Below are 24,944 nucleotides of genomic sequence, written 5' to 3' on the forward strand. Positions count from 1 at the left end.
TTTAAAAGGACAGTAATGGAACAGATTATGGGACCTATGACTGAAAGGTCAGTTCCCTAAATGTAACGCGCTTACATCGCCAGGTCTGATACGTGTGCTGACATTGGAGACAAAGCCCCGCAGATACAAAAATGGTGTAACACTTCCCGACGCTAACATTCGGGGGTTCAGGGACCAGAATTACTTGCCAAGTTGGGCCTACCTTCTCAGTAGTATGTGGGAGAATCTTTGCTCACAGGATTTCTTGACACGCCTGAGATAAAGGACTCACGCGGTAGAGATACGTCTTTTTGTTTTAGGAGTGTGACGCCAAGGTTGGCTTAATCTTGACTACCCATCGGGCCGAAGGGTTGAAGTATGTATATATAGCAGAGTGACTGTTTTGAGAACGGTAGCGAGAAGGTTGTGTCCTTAGGGTTCCCTACAAGTAGTCCATTAGTAGCTAGTTCCTTAAACTAAATCGCAGAGTGTGTCCTTAGGTTCAACAACTACACTTTGTGTACTTCATTTACAGAGTGATCAGTGCATGACATTTTTTTTTTACAGCATGCGTTTGTGTGCAGTGATTCACGTATCACACACCGGTGTGGTACAATGCCATAATGCATAATATGTTGAAAATTATCTCATGTTTTTAAAAAAAATGGGATACTGGGAATAGGACACTAGGAATTTCCTGGTTCTGATAATCAACGGGTAGCCATAATCTAATCCAGTATCAGCATGAATGTTTGTAATGTGCATTTTATTGATATGATTGCAGACTAACAGCAAGAGGTCTAAAAACAGAACTACATCTAAGCATATTTTGGGGCCCAAATGATGTGAAGATAGCTGGACATCCTTTTTGGCAATGAGCATCACCTGAAACATGTCAGCATAAGGACGCAGAAGCCATTACACTCTCCGTGCATGTCCCACTTTACTTTTTAATGTGCCAAAGGTGCCCTATTAAGAAATTAAATCTCTCAGGGTATCACTCGCAGGCCTTTTTACATTCCCTTTTCCTTTTACCTATATTGAATTGTCAAAATAAGAACAAAGTGCTCCCCCCAGAAGAGCGGTCGAGCCCGACTGCTATAGATTATCATACCAGATGAGTATAATTGGAAACTATAGTTTTTTTTTTTTTTTTTTTTTTTAAACCTTTATTTGTGCATATGAAAAGGACAAATACGGGCCTACAACCATCAGGCCGGCCACAAAACGGTTAAGCACTGAGACACACATTACAACCCCTGTGCGTCAATGGTCAAGATTAGCAACGATTCAAGAGTTATACACTGGAGAGATCCTTGACACCAGGGGAAGGAGAAGTAAAGGTTAATTTTAAGGTTTTCAAAATAATTTTATCGAGGAAAAAGTCAGTAGAGGATAGAACCAAGGAGATTCGAGTCCGCAAGATGGCTTCATCACACGGGAGAGCAGCAGCATCATTAAAACGGCCATAGAAAATCTCAGACAGTGAGGCGATGCAGTTATATAACAGGATAGTCACATGAGTAAATACGCACCCCTCCAAAGCCGCCCTCACTCAATCCACCCCACACCCGGACCCCGAATCGGAAACAAGTATAGCGCAGAGACATAGAAGAAAGAGGCCCATAGAACTAAAAAGAAAAGGTAATTTACCCCCCCACCCTACACCAATGCGGAGGCTACGGCCTGCCCCCCCCCCCGGCATAGTGCCTGTCGCCCAATGAACCCGAAATATAGACAAGAGAGAAAGTAGGAATAGAGTAAAGAAAATAAGAAAACAAAGAAGAAAGCGGGGAGGAGCCCACGTAACCTCGGAGCGCCCGAAACCACCGGCCAACTACGTCTCCACACACTAAGAACCCACTACACCCAAAGGCGGTCGTGTGAAGATAACGTGTCACAACAATATAAATGAAGGCAGACAAATCGCGACGAGTGCGCACAACATATGCAGACAGTTCCAGTCCCAGTCCAGCCCATCCGTGACACCATGGTGATAGAAATCAATCTAGCCCTGGCCCGATCGCGGGCGTAAGATTAGACTAGCCCCCACATGGAGGCCCCGCAGCCCGTGCAGACAAAGAAAATATGGCCGCTTGGGAGAAGATGGAGAAGTAGAGTCACAAAATGGCCGCCGATCATTGTTTGAGGTCCCCTTGTGCACCATATAAAATCCAGACCTGGCCTGTGAAGTACAGGAGTTCCACATAAAAGAAGCCGTAGGCCACCGTGAACGGTTCCTCGAGGACGTCAGGTGTCGCTCAGCTGGATACTCTTGCGGACGCGGTGAGGCAGGCAACAACAAAGCAGGCAGCAATGAACGGGGAAACAAAGTGTCCACAATTGAGCAGGAGATCGATTGATCCTGGGTGCCGGGAAAGTCAGATGCAGACACCAGTGTAGCACGGTTATACACAGTCGTTGCGTCCCCGTAAGAGGACAGAAGCACTGGCAGACCCACGTCTTGTTGAGAACAAACGGGGCGCTCACGACCCGCAGCCGACAGTATGGAGTCGAACCGCTCACTCAGCGTTTGCAAGCCAACACACAATTGCAGACGAAGGTCCCGCAGGGCAGCCAGAACGGAGCCGCATGTCAGCGGAAGCTGCGCTCCCACATCGGCAGCAATCCGGGACGGCACTGTGGAGCTGGAGTCTGGTAGAGGGAGGGCGAAGCGGGCAGCGGGCGAGACCGGAGCATCGCCCCCCAGCAGCGAGCAGGCAATCAACGCCATGTTTTACTGCTGAACGGTACAGTGGCCAGGGGGGGGGTCGTAACAAGGAGGCAATTCCACGCAGGTCTGCGCCGCAACAGGTGAAAGCCAACAGTCGCTTCCCCTCCCTCGGACTCTCTTTGCAGCCGACTAGGCAATAGAAGAAGGGGGTCCGCAGCCTTCCACAGCACGGGCCACAGAGCGAAGCAGGCGACCCGCCACACCGGGGCTTACCCTATAACTCCAGCCCGTCAGGTGAAAGATGAAGGAGGTGTCCGGGCGTCTCTCCCCCGGCTCATCTGGCGACAATCCGTGGTGTGAGGCGGGATCGGGGCCGCGGGGCTCAGATTTGCGCCGGGGGTCCAGTGACTGCGGAGCTTCCAGGGGGCCGGCCAAGGCCACAATAGAGCAGGGGTCCAGCGCGGAGAACAAAGGCACCAAGAACTCCGGCATCCGGGCGGGCTCAGACTCCGGGAAAGCGGCGGCGCGGTCAGCGCGTCGTCGCGCACGTTGCACCTCGAAAATCGGCGAGGATAGGAATCAGGATGATAGTCCGAGGCCAAGGGCCGGCGGAGCCGGGCGCTCAAGCGTCTGCTCCGGTCGCCATCTTGGCTCCTCCTCGGAAACTATTGTTATGATATTATAATCTATTCTCTTCTGTAATCAACCATTAAAAAATCTGCCTATCTTCCATAATGCTCAACTCAATGTTATGTATAAAGACAATGTTTGGTTGTATATAACAAAAATCCCAATAAAGTTTGTTTGGAAAAAAAATCATACCAGATAGGGATTCGATGATGAATCATGCCACACAGAAACATGTGAGTGAGAGTCCACTAAAAAACTGCTGTTCTCCCCTCCCTTTGTTATATGGTTTAAATCTCTGAACAATTGAGGTAACTCCCCTAGCATTTTTTCCCTCAATCCCTCTCTTTGTTTCCGTCACTATTGAAACCAACATCCCTAAGAAAAGCCCCATGCTAAGAGCCTCACATCCATAGTCCAGCACTGCGAAGCCCTTGAAGGGTGCAAGTAGCATAGGAATGGTGCAATGGGATGTGGTGCAAATTAAATACACCCTCAGACCCATCCACCAGCTGTATAGTGAAATACAGAAATAATTTGGATGCATTTAACTCCTAATACCCCTGGGATCAGGCACCACTGCTCCTGTTGCACCACGGATGGCCATGCCTCTGACATGGAGCCCATGCACATAGCAGTGAACGCTACTGTGAGACCCAGGGAAGTGAACCCCATCCTGTAAGGCTCGCAACAATGGTATAGAGCAGTGAGGAACAGAAAAAGAAAGTTGCCTTCCATGGACCGCACAGCCATGTCTAGTGCTGCGAGGCCTAGGGGCAAGGGTTTTCTCCTCTTTTTCTTTTCCCTTGGGATTCACCTCCATGATCCAGAGCTGCGGATGCAAGAGGAGGGGACCCTCTCAAACTGGGCCTTATAGCCATGGTTCATAGTGCTGCAAGGCCAATGGGAGGAGGCCCCCTCTCCTTTCTCTCGCCACTATGATCTACTGCAGTGAGGAACAGGGAAGGGGATTGTTCTCCCTTGGGCCTCACAGCTATGAATAAGCCCTGCCAGGCCCAGTTGAGGTGGCCCTCAGCCATATTCTAGTGCTGTGAGACTATAAGATGAGTTGTTCCATCCCCTAGGCCACTCAGCCATGGTATAGTGCTGTGAAGACCACGTGAGAGGAATCCCCCTGCCACCCCAGGATCTCGTAGCTATGACCAACAGCTGTGAGCCCAGGGCCAGTCCTAGGCCTCACAGCCATAATCCAGCTTTGCAACGCCCAATGGTAGAGGCCCCACTCCAATACGCCACACAAATTATGACCAGGGTTGTGAGACCATGGGAGGGGCACGCCTCCTCCTGTGGGTTTCACAGCCATGTTCTAGCATTGCAAAGCCCTGGGAAGGGTGTCCCCCCTATCTTGAGCATCACAGCTACGGTATAGCACTGAAAGGCCCAAGGTAAGTGATCCCTTCTTCCTGGGCCTTGCAACTGTGACCCAACTTTGCCAGCACCAGGGGAGACACGGTGTAGAGCTGCAAGATCCAAGGTCGAAGGTCCCCACTTTCCTGGGCTTTCCAGGCACGATCCGCCACAGTGAGGACCGGAGGAAGGGGTCACTTTTACTCTCTCCTTCTGCTGAATCTCACAGTACTGGGTCATAGCTGTGGGCCCATAGCTGCGAGGCCCAGGGCAAGGCCCCCCAGCCATTGTCTATGGTAGAGAGGCCTATTGGAGGATCCCTTCCACTGGGCTGTGAACAGCTGGCTGTGGGCCTCACAGCACTGTATCATAGCTGTAAGGCTCAGTGGAGTGGAGGCCCTCCCATGGGCCTCACCTCACCATCCCATTGCCAGGCCTGGACCTCACAGCCATGATCCGATTTTGCAAGGCCCAAAGGAAGGGGCCACATTCCTGTGACCTCGCAACTACTATCCAGCACTGTGAGGCTCAGAGCCAACACTACACGACCCAGAGGAAGGGACTTCCTCTCCCATGCTTCACAGCCATAGTTTAGTGCTGCCTGTCCCACAGGAGTGGGGACACCCCCTGCCCTAGGCCCCACAGCCACGGGGTAGCAGTGTGAGGCCAAGGAAAAGGGGTTGCCTTGTCCTGGGCCTCGCAGCAGAGAGGGGTTCTCAAGCTGAGAGAAAGTGTCTGCTGTGCCCTGGCTCCAGGAATGCCTGATTATGAGAAGTCTTTTATCATGTACTCTTCTGAGAGGAAAAGGGTGCCCCCTGTCAGTACTGACTCCGATGCATGGAACCTCGTTGCCTGTTTTTCAGCTACTCTTGACTCAGTATCGCCTAAAGGCAGTGGCTGCAATTGGTGTCAGCATTCAGCAATGTGAGGGCATTGTAATGGGGTACCCTCTTACAGTGATGGTTCTCCATTCTGTAGAGATGTTGCTAACCCACACTCAACTCGGAACATGACCAATAGTTGATGAATAAAGTATGAGCAGATTATTCTTGCTGATTAAAACTTCACACAGAAGAGGTGGTCATGTCTCAGTCCTGCCACACTATTGCCATTGCCTACTGTTGATGAAAACGATGATAGGGTATACCATGTCTGTCTTGATGTTACTGAGTTGTGTATCAAACCAAGACCTGATATTCAAGATGGCCCTCTGGAAGAGCCTGATTATATGCTGTTTGTGGGTGGCTTTTGCTTGAGAGATGACAGAGGAATTTTGAAATCAGCCTATATCGTTTGCACCTCAGAAGGTGTAGTGGAAGCTTCCTGTTTGCGCAATGTAACATCTACACAGGTGGTAGAACTGATTGCTCTTCCTAGAGCTTTTTTGGGTCTCTAACAATCTAAGGGTCACAAAGTTAAGATTTATAAATATGTGTACGTTTTTGGATTTTGTTACGGTCTAATTTTATGGACGGCCCATGTTGAATCAGCGAAAAGAAATACAGGTCATGAGGGAGTATTCTTAAATTTTATTGTTGTTTTTCCCCTCTTCTCCCTGACCTTAAAAGTTTTTCCTCAGAGGGGGTCCCCTTACTTTGCATAGTGTTCAGCTACTGAGAACAGATCTATGCAAGGTGGCAGAGAGATCAGTCCAAACAGAACAGCATGTGTCCAAAATGCAAGAAGAACGGACTGCTCTGAAAGCCGCCGTCACCACTCGAGTCCCGAGCACAAACATTGGTGGCCTGAGCAGAAGATGCGGAGTGTCAGTCCTGCAGATGCAACCTGAGGTTTATGGGGTTCCTTGAAGGGGCCAAGGAGTACACACCGGAAACATTTCTGGAAGACTGGATCAGAGTGGCACTCTTGAGCACCTGGCAATTGCAGCTCTTTGTGGTGTCGAGGACACACAGGTTGTTAGCCCCGCACCCTCGTCCAGGAGCCCCCCCGCTAAGGACAGGAATAGTAAGGATCCTTATTTATAGGGACCAGGACACTATTCTACAGCAAGTACGTCAAACGGGAGATCCCTCTTTTGAGAACCACACTATACGCATCTTCGCTGACTACAAAAGAGCTGTTTAGTTACAAAGGCAATCCATTAGCAGTGTCAAGCAAAAACTGAAAGCAATGGAACTCTCATACTTGTTGTTTTACCCAGCTAAATTGAAAGTGCTGTATGACGATCGATCACACTATTTCACGACACCAGTGGATGCCTGGGACTTGTTGGAAGTTTGAGGTGGTGAGCAAACACCACACTAACACCGGGAGGCGTACCCAGGAGACCGATAGGGGCGCAGGAGGACAGTACCCGGATCAAGGAAGAGAAGCAGATGAATCGACATTCTGTCTCCGGAGCAAAGGTGGTGGTGCATCAACATAGTACCCCGGACTTATAGCTGTAGAGACAGGAGAGGGAGGCGGCTACCTCTGCTGCATCCTCCGGAGCTGGTTTAGATCTAGGACAATAGTCAGATCCCAGGGATGGAAAGTGATTTGGTCTAAGAGGCGGAATAGTATGATGTTTTCTACCCACAGCGTGGCAGCTGGCAGGTTTGGGGGGAGTCGAGAAGATGGACCCTGCAGTGGGTACATGACACATAAAGTACTGTTCGTTGTGAACTGTGCTTCCACCCCACGGTGGAGGAGCGTTTTAACTTGGCCATTCACTGAGAACCGGCTTGGAACACGTGCCACAAGACTGGCAAAGTAGAGCACCCAGGGGCTGCATCATTAATCGGGCATTGGCCACAATTTCTACCGCAACCCCCCTCTCTTTTTCTTATTTCCTTTGTTATGGTGGATTGGTGTGGGAACCAGTGTGCAGGGCCTGTAGAGCTATCACAGGTACTGGACTGTGCACCGGACCACCACTAGTGTTTGCCTGTATCGCACCTCACCCCTCAGAAGATTTTCGTACTGTTAGAGGGACACATGGTGGGTTCTGGCACACACAGACATAATATTGGTTTAAGTTAATTTGGGTGGGTGGGTGCTATCAATGACTCGAGAGACACTAGTTAGGTTCAAAGATGTTTACCCGGGGAGGGCGGTGGGTGGACAGTTGCCGGTTCGAGTTTATTTACATACATTGGGTGGTGGCTCTTGTTCCTGTGGGTGTTGAGTCGGGGTGGAGCGGGAGGTGGTGACTAACGTGATTTGCAGTAGCTCTAAATGGGAGAATACAAACGATTTCTCACATGGATTGTGAGGGGATTGAATTCATTTGTAAAAGATATAGGACTCATGCCTATCTCAGGCGGGTGGGAGCCCACATCGCACTGCTACAAGAGACACACTTATTAGATAGTGAGGCCCAAAATTACAGAAGAAATGACGAGGGCACCTTTTTTCTTTGATGTAATTAATCCGTTTGTGCCAGAGGGGTGTCCATTGAATAGCACCTGGAGTCCTGTTTCAGGTGCCTGGTCAAACAGCATATGTGGTAGGGCGCTATGTGCTCCCGCATGGCGTTTTGGACAGTAGGGCGATCTGCCTTAGTGATGTAATCACACCCAACACTGACGAAGGTGAGTTTTGGGGGAATTGTTGGCTGAGCTCTTGCCCTATGTCAGAATGCCCATTGCGTGGGTGGGGGATTTTAATTGTGTGCTGTATGGGTAGCTGGACCGGTACCCCCCAGACCTGGTAGGAAACCCCACCTGGTTGCTGGTTTGCATCAGACAATGGCCCGGTTGCAGTTTTTAGACATCTGGAGAGACCTTCACCCCACGGACAGAGAATTTTCTTGCTATACACCCACTCGCAGATACTAGACCGCTTCTTTTAAACAAACGATGGAATGTTAAATGTCCAAGGAGCGAAATACCATGTGCATTTTTGTCAAACCACGCCCCCTTGTTATTGGAGTGTGTAATGAGGGTATCCTGACCAGACATCCTGCTACGGATGTCGCGGCGGGAGTTGCTGAGGGACCTGGAATATAAGATAGATGTGCAGTGGGTGCTTCAGGACTACTTCGACACCCACTGGAACTCCGCAGGGTTGTGCGGAATAGAATGGGGGGCTTAGAAGATGATTACTAGGGGTGAAAGCCTCAGCAAAAACTATGGGACTAGAAAGAAACAAGAATGAGAGCTGAAAAAGTGGAAATAACTAGACTACAACGGTGTGGCAGGCAGCAAGAGATGTGGGGCTGAGAGGCGGGTTGCAACCACCTGGGACAAATGAGATTTTTATGTGCGGAGAGATTACAGATAGTGGCTGCACAGGGAGGAGGACCAGTTGGGACACATGCTGGCTTGGTTGCTCAAACGCGAAAGACCACCATCGCTTATTCGCTCCTTTAATTGTCTGGAAGGTGGAACAGCAGTGGAGCAGGCAGCGATTTATTCTTTGCTGCAAGGTCAGCTGGCAAGGGTGTACGTGATGCTGGCAGGCAATGGGGCACACAGAGTGACAGATTTCTTAAACTGAGTCGAGGTCCCCCAACTAATGCAAGCCCAGATGGAGGGGCTAGACAAAGACATACTACTGAAGGAGCTACAAGAGTCCCTTTAGAACATGGCCCGTAGTAAGTGCCTGGGACCCAGTGGTCTCCTGGTTGAATATTTTCAGGCATTCTCCACCTTCCTGCTCATTTGGAGACCCTTCGTGAGGCTCAAACTAACAATGCCTTTCCAACCCATATGCGAGAGGCCCTAATAATTATGCTCTTAAATCCTGGTAAGGACCCTGCATACTCTGGTTAATTTCGATCGCTTTCCATACTTAACGTGGACATCAAGCTACTTGTGAAAGTGTGGTGGTCTCGCACCTGGTACATAGAGATCAATGCAGCTCCATGAAGCGGATATCCACGCACATGACCCAGGGTATGGGGGCAGCATTGGTTACCTTGGGTATCGAGAAGGCATTTGATACCATGTCCTGAGAGTATCTATGGGAGTTACTGAGGCAGATGGGATTGGGTCCGGGATTCTTATCATGGGTTCACCTTTTATAGCCCAGAGCGATGGTGCACACTGGACAGGTAGTATCCGATGTCTTCCATATAGCAAGAGGATCTAGTCAGGGGTGCCCACTGTCCCTACTCTTCTTTGTGCTCACCGTGGAGTCATTGGTAATATATCTGAGGGCAGAACTTGAAGACTGGGGTGTGCAAGTGAGCGACACAACACATATGTCAATGTACGCAGCTGCAAATGTGACTGATCCCGAACGCTTGGTGTCCCGCCTCCTGAGGGTAATGGCTGACTTTGGGGAAGTTTCTGGCCTACATGTCAACCACCACAAAACAGTGCTTTTACCATGGTGTCCTTAGTTAATAGTGCAGAGGCCGTTGTCCCTGCAGTGGGATTGCCGTTGGAGACGCTGCGGTTAATTGGGAATGCTGATAATGCATGATCTTCTACACCAACAATAAAAGTTAAATATGGCTAGTGTGATGGCTGGCCTAACAGCCTATACAGTTCTGGAACACGATACGACTGTCGGTTATGGGCAGGGTGGTACTAGGCAAAATTGTACTACTACCCCAGTGCCTCTACACTATGTGAATTCATTCTGCCGAACTTCTTATTTCAGAGGCTTGATGGATAATTATTATCCCTGGTGTGGGCAGGGAAACTAAGCAGGGTCTGACAGGAGGTCCTAAAACTAGACCTGGCTTAGGGCAGACTGGCCCTTCCAGACCTTAAGCTATACTACTTGGCAGGTTTGCTCCAATATGCAGCTTTGTGGTGCGAAGTAGGCCCCAATTGGGAAAAGTTGTAACTGGAGGGATCGGCTGCTGCGGAAGACCTCCCTAAATTACTTATGCAAGGCCGCAAATTGCCAGTTGGTACCCCCTTTAAAGTCTTGCAGGTCGCACGAGCATGGGAGAGGGAGGTCACTCAAGTTCAGAGGTGGGCACGCTACGCTAAGTTGCTCCCCATTCGATGGGTGCGTCTGTTCACATGCATACGGATCTCCATGGATGTTTCACGTTGGGTGGATGTCTGAGAGCGGGAGATCTATTTCTGAACAACACCTTCATGAGGATGGAGGAGGCAGGAAGGCATAGGTCCTGGGCAATTTCTACAATACACAAGTGTATCCCGCACAGTCCGGGAGCTGTGAACGACTTGCCCTGATGAACCTAGTGAATTGAACATTCTGAGAGTGATATTAGGTCCCTGTCCACTAGAGTTATCATCACCCTGTTATATGCTGCCCTAAAGAACGATAAGCAGACGGATGTAAAGTCTGTGGAATGGGGACCTGGAGTTCCCCCCTCTTGGAGGAAGAGTGGAATCGTGTCTGGGTGCAGTAAATGGCCAGTAATGCCAGATTTAAGATGACACAATTCTACTAGGGCATACCTGACAACGCAGCATCTGCATAGGGTGTATGCAACACGCTCTGCCAGATGTATGAGATGCGGGATAACCGTGGCTGACTTTGCAAATATCACGCGGTCATGCCAGTTTTTGGGAGGAAATATTGCAGGAGCTGCAGGGAGTAACGGGTGCAAAAGCTGAACTAACAACACCACATTGCCTACTGGGACTGTTGCCACTCCCTAAAAAAGGAAGCAAGATGAGATATAGGTTTGCCCAGCTGGGACTGGTACTGGTACTTGCCAGATGATGCATTTCAATTCACTGGGCAAGACCAGCGCCACTGACGGGGAGTAATAGAAGGGATTATTTATTGGAGGGGCCACTGGCTGAGGCGTTTCGGCTACGAAGGGTCCGCTCAGATGATAACGTGGAAAGGGACCTATAGGTCTGGAGCACAGTGGTAGATCTTCTGGGAAACAACGGTGAGGTGATAGATGGTGGCTCTGCCCTGAGCTTACTGGAGGCTGCGACTGCGGTCCCCTCATAGTGGTTGAGTCTGAGATGAATCCTGACGAACCCACGGCACCCCCACACCCTTTAGTGACAGCCAAATTACTTGAATGGCTGGATGGGTAAGTGATGTGATTACGATGTTGAATGTTTATTAGTGTGACATTATGCCTATTTTACATTTTTTCTTTCCTACCTGCTCGGATGTGAGCATGTAATTGCCATGCCATAGAAATCCCTCAAGGGTATTCGCAGGGAGTGCAATATTTTCATTGCTCTTTTCATCGTCAGAAGAAGCGCATGTATTGTGCTCTTACTTTGTGTTTTTGAAAGGACAATCACATCTCTTGATTTTTCTTTTTTTTTCTATTTTGTTTCCACTTTCCATTTGTGGTATGTATAAATGTTTCATTCTTTCTTATAACTGCATTCCTGTTTACAATCTCTGGAGAGAATGTATGTGTGTATAACAATGATTGTTTTTTGTATCTATTAGTGGAGGTTCTTGTCCCTGGTTGTCCACAAAGTCAAGAGAGAGGGTTTCTTTATTTTGAAATGCAAGAATATATACACTTTCCACAGTCGCAGAGACAGACGAATGGTGGCTAGGTAAACACAGTGTTTGTTTTTCTTGATATTTATTCTTTGTGGACCAGTAGGAAAATTGGCATATAGAGTTATTTTAATTTCTTTTATTTTCCAGGTATCTTTCCTTTGCTGTTCCTTTCCTACTACCCTGTCCCTCGCTTGATCGCCCCAATCTTGTGTAACTCTATGGTAATCAGAATTGATCCTGAGGAGCACTCACGCCAATTCAACCTATAAATTTATTTGTACCGTAACAATTACAAAATGTGAATAAAGACATTTTTGGGAAAATATTGATGTAAGTGGTCCTAAATGCTTTCATTCATTTTGACGTTAACATTGTATTTCTGCTTGCACCGATTGACTTTCTTTTTGTTTCAGGCAACAGAGTCACCATGTTCTCATTAGAAATGCTATTCTTTGTTAGCTTACAGTTTGAAAACTATAGACCATGATTCTCAGCATCTGCATGGGATGGGAGACAGAGGAGGTGAATGATCCTTATTGAGATATCGTGAAGGCTGCAATGATGGTAGAACTAGCATTATATTATGCGTGAATAGGAGGCCAGTACAAAGTACAACTGGAACATTAGTTTCTGATTGCTCTTATCCAGTGAAATAGGATGTATCCTTAGACTTAATTTCATGTTTAAATGTGTAAACTGAGTTAGTTAGTCAGAAACCGTTGAGCTCTAGATTGGAAGACTTGCCCCAATTCACCTTTGCAGGCAGATGTTCTTTTCTGTCTCTTGAGAACCAAATGCTCCCTATATTTATGCTAATAGACTTACTTTCAAGAGCAAGTACACTACTCTTTTTTTTTTAAGTGGAGCCTTCATTTAGTTCTATGTAAGATTCTGTGCCTGCTGACATTTGAAGCTTTTGAATTTTCCATCTCTAACTGCCACTTTAGATTAAATTAGGGTATTTTCCTCTAAGGGTAACTGAAATCTTCATGCAATTAACTTTAGCCTTTAAATTCCTGAAACTTTGTATTACCTATTTGACTTGCCTGGCTGATTTAAGACTGTGCTGTAACTAGGTGATATTGATTTATGATTGAGTTTACTGATTTTAGATTGTAATCTTCTAATATGCTAATAAACCTTTATGGTTCATAAATGTAATCCTATCTGTTACTGTGCTGCAAATTCTGCATTTGATGACTGTAAGCCTCAGTTTGAGAACAAGATCCATCCGAGCAAGTTGAATGTGGACCGGAGTTTGTGTCTAGTTTGCGCAGTGCTAATACTATCCTTATCTTCCTGCACTATCAAAACCAACTCGTGCTCTAACACCGGGGAGCTGACCTTTGTGAGTCACTCCTGGCTTATTCTCCCCTCAATGAGCCACAGTTCCTTTAGCTCACATATATCATGAAATAACCCTCTAACTCAGTGTTTCCCAAACTGTGGGTCACAAGCCGATTTTTGGTGGGTAGCAAATGTCAAAGGAATAAATAAAGAGGCCTTTTAATTCTGTATTTATCTTGTCACATTGGCTGCGCTTCAAAGACGAAGGTCAAATGTCAGCCTATGACTTCTGACAAATTGCTGCTTATTTTCTTAACATGAAATTGGTATTTACAAACGCCTTTCACATTGCAGTCAGAAAAAGTAAATTATTTGACAGTCTTGCTGGGGTACAGGGAGTGTGAAAGGAAAGGCTGCACAATGTCATATTTTGTAACACAAAATGTAAGTACCTGTAAATGAACTGTACACATTCAGAAAAGCAAACGTGAAGCACATTTCTTTGTAATTCTGAAGTGTGATAAAAAGAAAGATTCTAATAGAATCAAACCAAATCAAGGCACTTAGTGCACAAATGATAAATACTCACTGAAACCTGATTTCCACACTTTATACATTGTGTGGAATATAGTTTTATCAGTAAAACTGTATGTCTGGGCAAATTTTCATTTCAATGTAAGAAGTGCTGTCTGTAACAGTGCGCTACCACATAATGCGTTAGTTACATTAAAGAATCACCCGCTTCATGTCCATTAAAGGTATGTGGGTTTCAAATGTTGTTTGTTCTCAAAATTGGATCGTGGTTCTAAAAAGTTTATTCTGCTCTAACTGCCTCCTCTCATGAGGTATATTTGCCACCCTGAACCTGGGCCCAGCCGATGAAAAAAAGAGATTTTTATTTTTCCCTTCGCCACCCAGACATTTCAGAGCTTAAGTTGTTTCTGGTATGTGCTCCCAGCTCCCTTTTTGACATCCATGACCTTTCCGCAGCCCCCATTTCGCTCAAAATGCCATGTTTGTTTAGTCTCGTGCTTCATAACTGATACATAAATATCCTTACTGCATACCACTTGGTTCCCACTCTTCTAGGTAACGTCTCTGAGCCGGCTTCTTTTACAAACTCATTCATTTTAAAAGTGTACGTTGTTCTATTGTGATGTTAACCGTCAATTTTTATTTTTAAGAATTCATCTATTTTTAAAAAGGTTGTTTTCAGCATGAAAGGCTGAAGCAGAAAGTGCCTTTGTAAAGGTGAGTTACAGTTGAATATAGAGTTGTTTGATTCTATGGAGTTTCCATAAGGATATTTGGAGTTGTTCTCTGTGTGAGTGACAAATTAATTGTTGAATTCGAAGAAGGGTCTGGGCTCTACTGACATGAATTTGCAGGAGGAATATTATACATTTGCTGTATTTATGCCGTAAAGGATCTAAAATATTCCACCCCATTAGCCTCATCACTACCACAGATGAGAAGACCATACTTGATGGCAAAGTATATAACTTAATAAACAAAAAATAGTCTTGTACAATAATACATCAAGGAAAGTCTGGAGAAGGGGATAACAGGGCAGGAAGTTAGGCTGGTTCGGGCCTTGCCTGTCACACTCCTATTTTCAATTTTACATGCCTTTTATGACTGCAATGTAAAGTCTACAGAGACAACATGCATTGGCAACTTGTTTGCATGTTTGATGCTTCTATAATGTAGGCGGGTGCTCCCCAGATGCCTGTGAGGCCCAACGATGTGAGGCTAGAGGCCATAATCGTTTTAGATTCATAGACTGAGAAAGACATGCGGTGGTTCAAGTTTATGAAGAGAACTGCCTAGAGGGGAATTGAAACTTCCTACTCTGATGTGTTTCTACAGAGCATTTTTCTAATCTAATACTGGGGGAGGATTCAAGCTGGTAACAGTGCTTTTTGTAATTATGTCATATTAAAGCGCTTCTGATGGACCCAGAGCAGTGTTAATCCCCTAAAGATGTTGTTGCTTCTCAACTGGATCAAGTCAACACAATTATAACGCAAGCTGTAAAGCACATTTAGCTTTACAATGAAAATGGGATAAATAGTAAAATACCATAAAGATTTACTTCAGATTAAAATCATTACAGAAGGCAAATTGAATAGTTAAAAGTAAATCCATTAGTCATTTATCAAGAAATAGCATGAAGCTCAGAATAGAATGCAATAAATAATTATTATACAGAATCGAGTTCAGTTGGAGAGAATAAATCAAAGTCCTAAATCAGAGTCCGGAACAACATGGCGCTGCCTCCTAAAGTCAAGGGGACAAATGAGCCCACCACCTCCAAGATGGGGATTTTTTTATAGTGTATTATACAAAAGAAGACATACATTTAATATAGTTGTACAAGAGTCACACTGTTTGAACCAATCACATAGAGTGAGAATGATTCAGTCTCCGAGTTCACATTCTCAACACTATCCCACAGATTCACATAATGCAGGTCTCATCCCTAATGCCCTTCAGACACCTAAACTGTTAACACAAACATTGTCAATTAATATACAATTACATGTTCTCATGAAAAATCATATAATTGTCCCAATAGTTTAGGCCTCAAACCTGCTTGATAGCTAGATTGCATTTGATCACCGCATCAGTCAAATGTACACAGACTAAAAACCGGCACTGGCATCAGCATATGCCCCTCCAAGTTATAGGCAGGTTGTGCTGAGGCAGACCTTCCTCAGAGGGTCACAAAACATGATAGGCATTAGGTGCTTGTAGAGCCAAAGATTGGTTTTTGTGGGTTGTAGCCAAGCTGGGGACACTATTCCCCTTCCGCCATGAAGCTAAAGTTGCCAGTTCGCAATCCTGCCAGTAAGGTTCTGCTAGTGAATGATGATTTCACAATTGCATCTAGGACCCTGCAATGTGATGGCCTCTCTCTTTGATGATGCTTGCATTTAGCTGTTACAAAGGCTCAGCTGTTTGTAAGTAGAGACACTCTCCTCTCTTTCACTTGCAGCAGACTCTTTCTAATAAATCCACATGGTGGCACCCTCTCGGTGACTAGCATTATTTAGACACCAAGTACATTCCTGAGTGATTATTATAAAACTCATGGGGTTCTGCCATGTGTAGTAGAAATTCTAAATATTTACTTTCAGGGGGATTATTTCTCATCACTAGAGATACAGCTATTTGTCAGACTTCTTGCTATGAAGTGGTTATGAGGCTGCCAAGTTTGTGTGCTCTAGAACGCCACATTACCTCCATAATAGAGCCCAGATTTCTCAACATGTTTGCTGTACTTTTCAGTGACTAGTGATCCAGCGTAAGCGGTATAAATATTTCAAATTTAACTTTCAGTTCACTATTTACCCTCTAACTGTACTGGGGCCCCCTACAGCTTTACGGATTACAACGTTACCTTCACCACAGGGGCGAATGGTACTCTGATGGATTTTTCTCTGCCGATAGGGGTGGGAATTAAGATGTCCCAAACCACAGCATTAGCCACCTAATAAAGACCATTAATTGGTGACCAACTCACAAATTTGAAATAAGGTTCAAATACACTAATCTCAGGACCATACTGTAAAAATAAAGTATCACAATGGGGAGACCCAATCTCCTAAAGAAATTAAGTCTAACTAGAATGATACATACTAGAAGCTATGCTACTGCAACACAGAATAGAAGAAGCAGAACTTGATGTTCTAAAAAGATTAGCTGATTCTTCCTACAACGCTTTTAGATTAAAAGAGTAATTCAATACAGTTTCAAATAAAGAACATCAGGACACAATAATAGACTCAGGCAATTTAGACAGTTATCTACTTAGTCATGTTCCAAAATCGATACAGATAAGCAATTTCTTAAGCATTTCATTATCATCAAAACTTTATTTCGGGTGCCAAATTCCTAAAAGTACATACAAAGCACAGCGTCATAAAAGTAGACACATATTAAAGTTCAGAATGATCAAATCATAAGACTATGATAACAGTGGTTGATACATATAAATACTAATGAAGAATAAAATATATGATACATTAAAAAGTGAAAGAGAAAGGGCCAGCCTGCGAGCCAACCACATAGCAACCGGAAATGTTACTACAGCACAAGCATATAAAGGCCGGCAGTATGATCTAAGTATATGGAGACCAGGGCTGTGGCAACTTGTGCCTAGATCTTTACATAGCAGTGAGAGCCAGAAGGAGCAGGCAAGGGCAGGACAATCATAAAAGATGAGGGCTGCAGTTTCCTTCAGATGATTACATGCAACACAAGCCAGGGAGTCAGATGGTGCCCATTTACAAGTAAAAGCTTTCATCGCTAAAGTGTATGCTCGAAACTGGAAGTATAATATTCTCTCCAGTGGTACTGTGATAGAGTCCCAAATCTGTTGGTACACACATAACAGTTTGAAATCGAGAAAATCGTTTGTCGGGGGCATTTGCCACATTGTGTAGTTCGTTATATACTGTTTTTGCCCAATAGACCTTGTTCAAGGATTCCTTTGGAGGGATGGGAAATCCAGAGAAATTTTCACACAATACAGCTGAATGACCGTTGGAGAGCAGCAGTGTAATCGGCTAACTCAGGAGGGGACCATAGGGGCCTCAAAAACAGTAATGGGCGCAATCTACCTTTTCCCTCCACTTTTTTTGCCTTCGTCCAGTGTTAGGGAGTATGAGGGGGTACTAGCTGATAATTGGGCAATATTTCTCAGGAATTTGTTCTCTCATCTAATGAGCTCATCAATGTTTGCAATGCCCCACAATTCAGCCCTATAGAGGGCAGACCAGAGTGTTTTTGCCTCATATCTGGTGAGCCGGGGCTATTGGTTTGCTAGAAGAGGCCCGATGCTCTTTGTAAATGGCCCCCACTATTTGCTTGTGCAATATATATGCCTTGCTGACTTGAGGCTTCCAAGGCAAAATGTCAGCCAGAGTGACTTCCAAGTATGCAAAGGAGTCCACCCTTTCCAATGGCACACCATTAAATACCAACCTCCCTTTGAATGATTGGTGTGGGTTAAAAAACATCAGTTTTGTCTTGGTGGTGTTGATTTCCAATCCTCCCGAGCGACAGAACTCACCAAAGTGGTTTAAAAGCTTTTAATGTCTACTCAGGGCTTTGTAAATCAACAAGGTATCATCCGCAAACAATAGGATTGGGGTTTATGTGTTGGCCAGGGAAAGAGCATCCTTAGACAGCAAGGTTAAACAGTGGCCTATATCATTTTAGAACAAGGAAAATAGGGTAGGGGTCAGCACACAGCCCTGCGGTACACCTATGGATACTGGAATTTTCTCAGTCATCTCACTCTGCATTCCCCAACGAATTCTAGCATAGTTGTTATCATGTATGAAACGGATTATGATAGACAAGATGTCCGGGGGCAAACCCATGTCCCTGAGTACGTGCCATAGTTTGGGGCGAGGGACCAAATCAAAAGCTGATTTCAAAATGGCAATAGCAATATAAAGGTTGTCCTTGCTGATTACAACCATTTCCAGTAAATTAATAAGAAGTAGAACACTTGATCAATGGTGGATACCTTTTCCCGGAATCCAGCCTGAAAGGGGCTTAAAATGTTGTTTTTGTCTACCCATTCTTGGATCTTAGCTAATACAGATTGACTAAAGACTTTTTGTATATGGTCTATAAGGCTATTTATTTTATTTAATGAGTTTTATATAGCGCTGGCTAGACCCGGAGGTATCAGAACGCTTTACATGAGGTTCCACAAAGTTAAAAAATTATATCAGTTACATCAATTACAACATTGCATAAGTTACTAGTAAAACATTCAAAGAGCGTAGGAGATGAGCTAGCTGGAGCGTAGAGGGGTTAGTGGGTAGGGTGAAGGGGTAGGAGGGAGGTACGACGGCGAGACAAAGGAAAGTCTGCCCCAAGTCCGGCTGGATAGGTGAGGGCCTAGGGGGATGTCCACGGCCCATCTCCTCTTTAGCTATCAGGTAGCTCCACCGGGCATCAGCCAAATGGCAAGGTCTCGGTTAAAAACATTTAAAGAACATAGGAAGACGTGATAAATGGAGCGTAGATGGGTAGGGTAAAAGGGTAAGGGGGAGATACGACGGCGAGACGAAAGAAGGACTGTCCAAAGTCCGGCTGAGTAGGTGACGGCCGAGGGGGAAGTCCACAACCAATCTCCTCTTTAGCTAAACAGGTAGCTCCACAGGGCATCGGTCAGCTAGTTAGGTCTCAACTGTCTGAGGAAGTTCCCATAATTTATGTCATGATGGGAGAGCCAGGTGGGGGAGGATGGTGGGGAAGCACCCCAAGCCTCGCTGGTGTGCGCTCGATGAGCCAGTCCATGAGTGGGTGGAGGGGCTTCTGTATTAGCTGCAGTCCGGTGGAGCGAGAAGGGGGTGGGTGGAGAAAGGGCTTCAAGAATGGGTAATAGTAGGTAGGAGCCTAGTTGTTTAAACCATTTGTAAGGCTAATCGGCCTGTAGTTCCCAGGCTGGGAACCTCTCAGTCAAGAATATTAAAACATGATGTACTAGACCACACATTTAGTCAGAAGTTCAAATCCAAGGAGGATGGTTTAAAACACACATCAGATACAATTTTACAAACTTTTAACACCTTTAAATGCAGAATGATAGTTCGGTGTCTTTTTAACAGCATCTAAAGATTGATGGCAAAGGGGTAAAAAGGAATCATTTTAAAGTCCTCTAAGAGCGAGTCCATGTGCATAGGCAAAGAACAGAAATCAAATTGTTTGGCAAAGAAGGGTTCCAAGTCAACTGCATAAATGCAGCAGCATCAGCAAAAGGAAATCCAAGATAGAAATTTCCATTGAGAGTAAAAAGAAAAGTAATGGTGTCACCCCTTCTTTGGGGTTTCTTCCTATATAGTCCTTATGACACCTTAACAACGTGGTGTCAGGGAGGAGCCAAGATGGCGACCGGGACGGCAGCGTAGACTCCCGGCTCCGTGAACCTCCGCATCCCGCACGAATATCCTGCCTGAGATCCTCAACCTGTGCTACGTGGTCGTGTTTCTGAAGGAGAGGGGCTCCCGACTGTGTGACTCCGAGGTTTCTAGCAGTGCTATCGCCGGAGAAAACTGCATCTGAACCTTGCGGCCTGTGCGACCCTGGAGCCGGGACATCGAGTGGACGCCGTGGCCGGGTGGCAGTGCGACAACAGCGGCTGGTGGTGACTGGGTGGAGTCGGCCCACCGGAGCGGTGCCAAACTCGGCCTGCATCTCGGCGTGGTCACTTCTACTGCCCAGGGTGGCTGGCCGAGTGCATGACCGGGGGCGCAAATCTTAGATCCTCCGGTGGCTGCCCCTGCCTTGCTGGTGAGCTGCCCGGCCGCCGTCCGTATCCTGCCCCGATCATTGCGGGCCGCCCCCGGATTTCTACGGGAGCTGGTCCGTGGTGGGGACGACTGTTGCCCGTGACCACGGATGGTTTTTTGCCTGCCCCCGGAACCCGGTCACCCGCGACGTGGACATCGCGACGCTTGTCCCGGGGTCCCGGCCCCGGTGAGGGTCGGGCATACTTGGCGGCCATCTTGGGTCGATGAAGCCTACCATCCTGTCCGCTGGGCCGCAGCGGGCCTGTGAGCGTACGATTTTTGAGAGTGTGGCGGCGAGATCACAAAGAGCTGAGCTGGGGTACGGCGACCTCCTCGAGGCTATTGGTACTCTTCACTCCTCCTTGGTTCATGGTTTCGTGATCTTGGGGAGTAAGCTCGATGGTGTGGCGTCGGAGTTGGGGCAGTGGCGGCCCGCCTGTCCGCACGAACACAGAGTTTACCCACACTGCGCGCAGGAGGACGCTGTGGCGGCCACCCCTGAGGTTAGTGTACGACTGGACGCCCCGGCCAGTATGCTACAGTGTGTTCGACCTTCTGAGGGCCTGATCTGTCCCGGAGGCGTCGGACCTGAGTGGGATGTGGTGGCCTCATCCCGTGCATGCCCTCCTGCGACCCAGAGACAACTCCAGCAACTAATGTCTGCTTTGGCTGCTTCTGCCTTCCTGAACCTTGCGTGCAGAGCAGATCCTAGGGCAGCACTGGGAAGCCTGTTTCCTCAAGCGGCGGACTGTGTTGATGCTCAGAGACTTCCACCCCACCTGTGTGCGTCGCTTCTCTGTTGTTGTTGGACATTCCTCTGCCTAGGAACATTGGGTATGGTGCTGGGTCGAGGGGTTGGCATGGGCAGAATTCCAAAGAGTGGTCAGGGATGAGGCTGGCCCCTCGGGGGTGGTCGCCTAGTGGACGGGCGGGCTTGGGGTGGTGTGCTCTCCTGACATGGCTACTGGCACAATAGGTGCATAATGCTCCCCATCGAGGTTTGAGAAGATTGTTTTTGTGCTGTTCCTTGTTTACTTTAGGGGAACCTTACCGTGCGGGAGGGAGAAGCCGGGGGTCTGTTATGAAGGCCCTCCTCCAGTTTACAAATACTTTCTCTACCCCCCTGTCTGGTGGGGGTCCTTTCCTACTTCTTTTTCCCTATTCTCCTACATTTCGGGTCTGGTTCCAGGGCGACAGGCACACTGCTGGGGGGGGGGGCCGTACTCATCTGCAGAGGTGCAGGGTGGGGGGTTGGGGGAGGGGATTCTGTATTCTTTCATCTTTTTTTCCATGGCCTCCTTTTTCTTCTCTGATTCTTTTTGTTTTCTTTTCTGGGATCAGCGTGATACACCTCCTTTTGCTATGCCTCGTTGCCGTTCCATGTGTTCACAACTTCCGGGGTGTTCTTGGGGAGTTCTGGCGGGTGACTGCGGGCGCAACTGTATACTATGTGTTTCCCCATCCTGATGTTCTTGTGTTTGCGCCATTGACCGAATAGATTGCTGTAAATCGCTAACGTTCACTACTCCGCATATCCGGGATCGTTGTTTTTAAAATTGCTTGTCACCTGATCCTTCTGCCTTGTTTCATCATAAAATGAAAACCTCTTTCTCCTGGTGCCCTACTTACGCTGTTCACAGTATTAGCAGTACGATTTTGCTCCCCGAAGTGCTGCCTGTGTTTATACTTGTTGTTATGGCTCTGATTGCTTAGCGGCCGGCCCTGGGGGGTTGTAGGCCCATACTTGTTCTTCTTGAACTGTCAATAAAGGTTTTCAAAAAAAAAAAAAAAAAACAACGTGGTGTCACTCCACTAGTCAGTCCATCGCATGATTAGTTTACATATGTAGTCACCGATACAATTTAGTTACTCATGCATTCTTTCCTAAGCACTTCATGTGAACAACTTAGCTTACCGGGCCTCACAGGTGTTTCAAGTGTAAGAAATATAAAATGTAACAGTCTATGGCACTGGGTTGGAGTTGATTTTTCCACCAAGCCATTTCACAATGAACTTTGAAAGAATGTCCTTTATATGTATAATGAAACATGCAGAGAAAAATAAAACAACATTTGCAAAAATGTCAATTAATTTTTATGCTTGCTAAGGAAAAATTGCAGCTCCAGAAAGAACTTGTCTAAAGCTTACAATGCATATATCAGCTCTAAATGAATTAAACTTAATCAGAATCAAATATAATGCATCAAATCATCACTTCATAATAAAAGTATAATAATAAATGTTTCAGCAGGCCAATCTGTTTATTCCTGACCAGGCTTTTTGTGATCGGTTGGCTGTTTTTTTCCAATACAAGGTGTTGACAATCTACGACGAGCTGGCCAAGTCATTAAGCTCAAGTTCTGCACATTGTAAGCAGTCGATACTTTGTACGGAGGAGAATCAGACGTGCAGCCTCACCTCCTTTGGCCCTCTATCTAAAGAGGAGGTACGGGAGCTGTTAAGCTCTATAAAATCATGTGCAGCTACAGACCCTTGTCCTCCGTACATTATGCACCTGGTGGCTGATAGGATAACTCCCATCCTCACGTCCCTGATTAATCAGGTATTGGCCGCAGGGACCTATCCAGCCACCTGGAAGACGGCCAGTATTAAGCCTTTTCTTAAAAAAGCTTCTCTGGAGCCATCAGAGTGTAAACATTATTGACCTATTTCGGGCCTACCTCTGATGGCTAAGGTTGCAGAAAAAGCTATAAATTTAAGTTTGACTGATTACTTAGACAAAAACGGCCTGCTTGATGGGTCTCAGCATGACTTCCGGCCCAAACACTCCACTGAATCTGCCCTTATAACGGCAGCAGAGGGTATTCGGGCAGCAGTTGACGGAGGCGGGAGGGCAATTCTTGTCCTCCTTGACCTATCTGCCGCTTTCGATACCGTAAATCATGCGGTATTGCTACAGCGATTAAGGGCGGTAGGGATTGCGGAACGGGCCTTGGCCTTATTATCTTCATTCCTGGATAACAGAATGCAAAGCTTAAATTGGGCCGGCCTACACTCGGGCAATTTTGCCTTGCCATGTGGCGTACCACAAGGTTCTGCTCTTTCCCCGACCCTTTTTAACGTATGTTAGGCCACTGACCAGATTAGTTAGGAAACATGGCTTTACGTTAGTGTCTTGTGCTGATGATTCACAATTGGTGATATCAGTTACGGACAATCCCGATCTAATAGCGGCCAAATTTCATGCTTGTCTTACGGATGTGATGGAATGGATGCGCTTGAGTTTTCTAAAAATTAACACCGAGAAAACAGAAGTTATGGAGTTTGGCAGAGGCCCTTCATTGTGGAATACTCTATGGTGGCCACCTGAGGCCGGGCAATGTCCCTTACCGGTTACTAAGGTGAGGAACCTGGGGGTGATTTTTGATGACAAGCTGAATATGTCAGCTCAGGTTAACAGTTTAACCTCCTCATGCTTTTTCCTGCTAAAAACCCTGCGTAAAATCTTCCCTTACATCCCTCAGGCGTTGCAGAAGACGGTGATGGCCGCTCTATTTATGTCCAGATTGGACTATTGTAATGCTATGTTCCTGGGTATTGATAAATACCAGGTTGGTAAGATCCAGTCTTTACAAAATGCAGCGGTCCGTGTCATTCTGAACTTACCTAGGGGTCATCCCACTTCTATGGGTAGAAGATCATTACATTGGCACCCGGTTCAGCAGAGAATTGAGTTTAAGGCGCTCTGTCTGGTACACCGGGCACGTTTCGGTGGGGGTGCCAATGATGGAAGGGATAGGTTTAGGCAGTACATTCCCTCTCGCGACCTGCGTTCGGCTAGTCTTGGCCTCATCTGCACTTCCAGATTTAGACTAGCAAGATGGGGAGGTCGTTATTTTGCCACCTGTGCAACTAAACTATGGAACAAGCTACCAGTGGGCATGCGACTCCAACCGAATTATGTACTTTTCAGGAAGGCCCTGAAGTCTCTTCTGTTTCAGATCTATCAGTAACCGCTCCTTTGTTACCGACTATGCCAACTCTAGCGCCAAGACGCCGTTCTGGCATTCGAGCGCTTTATAAGCTTTTTTATACTTTTATACCAATGTATTATTACACAAATTGATTAGCGTTCGCTATGGCCTAGTGCCACAAATATTCACTATCCACACATATAAGCTATTTTTTTTTAAACCATTTCACTAAAATAATTTTTACATTTTTATAATCATTAGGGTCTCTACTATCCCATCAGCAGGTTTCAACTTCCTAACTAATTTTATCGCATAATTGCACCACAATCTATTTATAATGCATCTGCAATGAAATGCAATAGAACAGTTAGGCCTCATTCATTAGAGTCATTAGTTTTCATCAGTATA

At 46.4% G+C, this 24,944-nt stretch overlaps 1 long non-coding RNA gene across 1 annotated transcript in view; it reads left to right on the forward strand.

Moving 5' to 3' along the window:
- LOC146866396 (uncharacterized) overlaps nucleotides 1-12,328 on the forward strand; it is a 53,039-nt gene extending 40,711 nt beyond the window's left edge. Inside the window, exons 2-3 of the long non-coding RNA XR_014970950.1 lie at nucleotides 11,942-12,054; nucleotides 12,149-12,328. This is a non-coding gene — a long non-coding RNA (uncharacterized LOC146866396). The remainder of the gene's footprint in view (nucleotides 1-11,941; nucleotides 12,055-12,148) is intronic.
- Nucleotides 12,329-24,944: the final 12,616 nt, after the last annotated feature.

This window comes from Triturus cristatus, chromosome 2_1 (assembly GCF_964204655.1).
Source record: "Triturus cristatus chromosome 2_1, aTriCri1.1, whole genome shotgun sequence".
Taxonomy (NCBI): domain Eukaryota; kingdom Metazoa; phylum Chordata; class Amphibia; order Caudata; family Salamandridae; genus Triturus; species Triturus cristatus.